Here is a 6,651-nt window from a genome sequence, read left to right on the forward strand (position 1 = left end):
ATTATAGGGGTCCCAGAAGATGAAGAGAGGGAAAAAAAGAGGTAGAAGGGTTATGTGAAAAAATCATAGCAGAAAACTTCCCTAACCTGAGGAAAGGCACAGACATCAAAATCCAGGAAACACAGGGGACTCACACAGGATTCAACAAAAACTGACCACCAACAAAGCATATCATAGCCAAATTCACAAAATACTCAGTCAAGGAAAGAATCATGAAAGGAGCAAGGGAAAAAAAGTCCTTAACCTACAAAGGAAAACAGATCAGGTTTGCAGCGACCTGTCCATAGAAACTTGGCAGACCAGAAACGAGTGACAGGAAATATTCAATGTGCTGAATTGGAAATATATGCAGCCAAGAATTCTTTATCAAGCAAGGCTGTCATTCAAAATAGAAGGAGACATAAAAATTTCTCAGACAAACAAAAATTAAAGGAGTTCCTGACCACTAAACCAGCCCTGCTACAAATTTCAAGGGGGACTCACTGAGGAGAGAAAAGATAGAAAGAAAGAAAAAAAGATCAAGTACAACAAAGACTAGAAAGGAGCAGAGAACACCACTAGAAACACCAACTCTATAAGAAATGTAACGGCAATAAACCCATATCTTTCCGTATTCACTCTAAGCGTTAATGGACTAAATGCTCTAATCAAAAGACCTAAGGTAGCAGAATGGATAAGAAAACAAGATCCGTCTATATGCTGTTTACTAGAGACCCACTTGAGACCTAAAAACACCTTCAGATAGAAAGGCGATGGAGAACCATCTATCATGCTAATAGTCAACAAAACAAAGCCAGAGTTACCATACTTATATCAGACAATCTAGATTTTAAAATAAATACTGTAACAAGAGATGAAGGGCATTTTACCATACTTAAGGGGTCTATCCACTAAGACCTAACAATTGTAAATATTTATGCTCCAAATGTGGTGCTCCCAAATATATAAACCCATTCATCACAAACATAAAGAAACTCATTGATAATAATACCACAATAGTAGGGAGACTTCTACACCCCACTTACAGCAATGGACAGATCATCTAAACAGAAAATCAACAAAGAAACAATGGCTTTGAATGACACACTGAAGCAGATTGACTTAACAGATATATTCAGAACACTTCATCTTAAAACAGCAGAATATACATTCTTCTCTAGTGCACATGGAATGTTCTCCAGAATAGATCACATAATGGGACACAAATCAGCCCTCAACAAGTACAAAAAGGTCAAGATCATACCATATATATTTTCAGACCACAACACTATGAAACCTGAAATCAACCACAAGAAAAATTTGGAAAGGTAACAAATACTTGGAGACTAAAGAACATCCTACTAAAGAATGGGCTAACCAAGAAGTTAAAGAGGAAGTGAAAAAGTACATGGAAGCCAATGAAAATGATAACATTACAGCCCAAAACCTCTGCGATGCAGCAAAGGCGGTCAATAAGAGGGAAGTATATAGCAATCCTGACCTTCCTAAAGAAAGAAGAAAGGTATCAGATACACAACCTAACCTTACACCTCAAAGAACTGAAAAGAGAACAGCAAATAAAACCCCAAACCAGCAGAAGACAGGAAACAATAAACATTAAAGCAGAAATCAATGCTATCAAAACAAAGACAAAACAAACAACACAAAAACAAAAAAAAACTAGAAAAGATCAATGAAACTAGAAGCTGGTTCTTTAAGAGAATTAACAGAGTTAATAAACCCCTAGCAAGTTTGATCAAAAAAAAGGAAAGGAACCCAATAAATAAAATCAAGAATGAAAGAGGAGAGACCACAACCAACATAGCAGAAATAAAAACAATAAGTGGTACCTGGGTGGCTCAGTCAGTTAAACGTCCAACTTCAGCTCAGGTCACGATCTCACGGTTCGTGGGTTTATGCCCCGCATCGGGCTCTGTGCTGACAGCTAGCTCAGAGTCTGGAGCGTGTTTCAGATTCTGTGTCACCCTCTCTCTCTGACCCTCCCCTTCATGCTGTCTCTCTCAGAAATAAATGAAACATTAAAAAATTAAAATAAATAAAAGCAATAAAAAGAGAATGTTATGAGCACTTATACGCCAGTTAAATGGGCAATCTGGAAGAAATGGACAAATTCCAAGAAACATATAAACTACCAAAACTGAAACAGGAAGAAATAGAAAATTTGAACAGACCCATAACCAGTAAAGAAATCGAATTAGTAATAAAAATATCTTCCAAAGATCAAGAGTCCAGGGCCAGATGGCTTTCCAGGAGAATTCTACCAAACATTTAAAGAAGAGTTAACACCTATTCTCTTGAAGCTGTTCCAAGAAATAAAAAGGGAGGAAAACTTCCAAACTCTGTCTATGAAGCCAGCGTTACCTTGATTCCAAAACCAGACAAAGACCCCACTAAAAAGGAGAACTATAGGCCAATTTCCCTGATGAACATGGATGCAAAAATCCTCAACAAGATACTAGCCAACTGGATCCAACAATACATTAAGAAAATTATTCACCACGACTAAGTGGAACTTATACCTGGGATGCAGGGCTGGTTCAATATTTGCAAAACAATCAATCATTCATCACATCAATAAAAGAAAGGACAAGAATCACATGGTCCTCTCAATAGATTCAGAGAAAGCATTTCACAAAATATAGCATCCTTTTGTGATAAAAACCCTCAAGAAAGTAGTGATAGAAAGATCATACCTCAAGATCATAAAAGCCATATGTAAAAGACCCACTGCTAATGTCATCCTCAATGGGGAAAAACTGAGAGCTTTCCCCCTAAGGTCAAGAACAAGACAAGGCTGTCCACTCTTGCCACTGTTATTCAACATAGCATTGGAAGACTTAGCCTCAGCAATGAGACAACACAAAGAAATAAAAGGCATCCAAATCGGCCAGGAGGTCAAATTTTCACTCTTTGCAGAAGACATGATTCGCTATATGGAAAACCCAAAAGATTCTACCAAAAAACTGGAATTCGGCAAAGTGACAAGATACAAAATCATTGTACAGAAAATGGTGCATCCCTGTACACCAACAGTGAAGCAACAGAAAGAGAAATCAAGGAATCGATCCCATTTACAATTGCACCATAAACCATATAATACCTAGGAATAAACATGACCAAAGTGGTGAAAAATTTACACACTGAAAACTATAGAAAGCTTATGAAAGAAATTGAAAAAGATACACAAAAATGGAAAAATATTCCATGCTCCTGGATAGAAAGAACAAATATTGTTAAAATGTTGATATTACCCAAATCAATCTACATATTCAATGCAATCCCTATCAAAATAACACCAGCATTCTCCACAGAGGTAGAACAAACAATCCTAAAATTTGTAGAGAACCAGAAAAGACCCCGAATAGTCAAAGCAATCTTGAAAAAAAAAAAAAAAGTAGGAGGCATCACAATCCTGGACTTCAAGCTGTATTACAAAGCTGTAATCATCAAGACAGTATGGTACTGGCACAAGAATAGACACTCGGACCAATGGAACAGAATAGAGAACCCAGTAATGGACCCACAAACATATGGCCAACATATCTTTGACAAAGCAGGAAAGAACATTCAGACAGTCTCTTCAGCAAGTGGTGCTGGGAAAACTGGAGAGCAACATGCAGAAAAATGAACCTGGACCACTTTCTTACACCAGACACAAAGAGAAGCTCAAAAAAGATGAAAGATCTAAATGTAAGACAGGAAGCCATCAAAATCCTGCAGGAGAAAGCAGGTAAGAACTTCTTTGGCCTCGGCCGCAGCAACTTACTCAATATGTCTCTGGAGGGAGGCAAGGGAAACAGAAGCAAAAATGAACTAATGGGACCTCATCAAAATGAAAAGCTTCTGCACAGCAAAGGAAATAATCAGTAAAACTAAAATGCAATCGACAGAATGGGAGAAGAGATTTGCAAATGACATATCAGATAAAGGGTTAGTATCCAAAATCTATAAAGAACTTATCAAACTCAACACCCAAAAAAACTAGATAACCCAGTGACAAAATAGACAAAAGACATGAATAGACACTTTTCCAAAGAAGAGATCCAGATGGCCAACAGACACATGAAAGATGCTCGTCACTCATCATCGGGGAAATACAAATCAAATTCACAATGAGATACCACCTCACACCCGGCAGAATGGCTAACATTAACAACTGAGGCAACAGATGCCAGTGAGAATGTAGAGGAAGAGGATCTCTTTTGCACTGCTGGTAGAAATGCAAACTGGCGCAGCCATTCTGGAAAACAGTATGGAGGTTCCTCAAAAACAATTAAAAATTGGGGCGCCTGGGTGGCTTAGTCGGTTAAGCGTCCGACTTTCGCTTAGGTCATGATCTCGCGGTTCGTGGTTTCGAGCCCCGCGTCGTGCTCTGTGCTGACTGCCAGCTCAGAACCTGGAGCCTATTTCAGAGTCTGTGACTCCCTCTCTCTCTGACCCTCCCCTGCTCACGCTCTCTCTCTCTTAGAAATAAATAAAAATATTTTTTAAAAAAATTAAAAGTTGAACTGCCCTACGACCCAGCAATTGCACTAGACATTTATCCAAGGGATACGGGTATGCTATTTCAAAGGGACACATGCACCCTTTATGTGCTGCTGTTTATAGCAGCACTATCAACCATAGCCAGAGTATGGAAAGAGCCCAAATATCCATTGATGGATGAATGGATAAAGATATGGTTTGTATATATATATATGGAAGTATTACGTAGCAATCAAAAAGAATAAAATCTTGCCATTTGCAACTATGTGGATGGAACTGGAGTGTATTATGCTAAGTGAAATTAGTCAGAGAAAGACAAATATATGACATCACTCATATGAGGACTTTAAGATACAACAGATGAACCTAAGAGAAGGGAAGCAAAAATAATAAAATGGAGGGGAACAAAAACATAAGACTCTTAAATATAGAGAGCAAACAGAGGGTTACTAGAGGGATTTTGGGAGAGTGGATGGGCTAAATGGGTAAGGGGCATTAAGGAATCTACTCCTTAAATCATAATTACATTATATGCTAACTAACTTGGATGTAATTTAAAAAAAAATAAACTCAGGAAAAAAAAAACTCACCAACAATCTTAGAGTACCTGGGTGGCTCAATTGCTTGGATTCTTGATTTCAGATCAGATCATGATCCCACAGTAGTGCAATCTATCCCTGTATCTGGCTCTGCTGCTGAATGTGGATACTGCTCAAGATTCTCTTTCTCCTTCTGCCCCTTTACCCTGCTTGTGCTCACTCTCTAAAACAAAACAAATTCGCCCCCACTCCTAAAAAACTAAAACAAAATTAATTGCATTATCATTGGAAAAAAGGGATCTATAGGAACTCTACAATCTTTTCAACTTTTCTAGGAAGTGGAAAACTAGTTCAAAAATTTTTTAATTTAAAAATCAAAATATGGTTCTATCGATGACAAACCTGTCAAAATAACCAAAGTGAAAAAGACAATGTAACATAATAGCAAGATAACAGACAGACATGTTGTCACAACTTCTGTGTAAAACCATCTAGTACTACTGAATAAATGTGACTGGGTATATTCCCTATGACCCAAAAATTGCACTCCTAAAATATCAACCCAACAAAAACACGTACAACTGTGAACTAAAACATGTACAAGAATGTTCATAGCAGGTAAAATACCCCAGCTATAGACAACTCAAAGACCCAGGACAGCTGAATGAATAAATTGTGTGTATTCATACAACAGAAAGCTATGTATCAATGAGAATAAAATTCGGCAAAAGAATATAGATGAATATCACAAATACAGCGTTGAGGAGAAGCCAGGTATAAATGATAACATATAATGTATAGTAGTGCAAATAACTCAGTAAACATACTAAAAACCACTGAATTTCATACTTCAAATAGGTGAACTTTATGGCGTGTAAACTATATCTCAGTGAAGCTCTTAAAAATGCATGATTCCAAGGGGCGCCTGGGTGGCTCAGTTGGTTAAGCGGCTGAGTTCACTCAGGTCATGATCTCGTGGTTAGGGAGTTAGGGAGTCCCAAATCGGGCTCTGCGCCTACAGGTCAGAGCCTGGAGCCTGCTTCGGTTCTGTCTCCCTCTCTCTCTGACCCTCCGCTGCTCACGCTGTCTCTCTCTCTCTCTCTCAGAAATAAATAAAACATAAAAAAAAAAAAAAAACTAAGTAGGAATGCATGATTACAGTGTCACCCGGCTGGCTCAGTGGGTGGAGCATGCAACACAGGACCCCGGGGTTGTAAGTTTGAACCCCATAATGGGTGAAGAGATTACTTAACAATGAAATCTTTTTAAAAAACGCCTGATTCCATAAGAGTACATATATTCTGGTGGCAGGAATTAGACTGATTAGTGAGTGAAAGGAAGCAGTAAGGAGGATTCTTAGTGCTGATAATGTTCTAGTTCTTGACCCGTGTGTGCAGCAGTTAATAGAGATGTATTCTACCTTGTCAGAAATTCACTGGATTGTACATTTTTTAACACCTATCTTAGATGGAAACAGTGTGTTGGGAAAGTACAGAATTTCAAAGATTCAACCATTCACAATTTCGGTGGGAAGATTCATTTCAGACCCTGTGTCAGGAAATGGTAGCTTAAGAGACTGGATGACCTACAAATGCAACTTAAAGTTTTTATCTAATAGGTAAAAATA

This window comes from Hyaena hyaena, unplaced genomic scaffold (genome assembly GCF_003009895.1).
Source record: "Hyaena hyaena isolate Hyena2069 unplaced genomic scaffold, ASM300989v1 scaffold_396, whole genome shotgun sequence".
Lineage (NCBI taxonomy): Eukaryota > Metazoa > Chordata > Mammalia > Carnivora > Hyaenidae > Hyaena > Hyaena hyaena.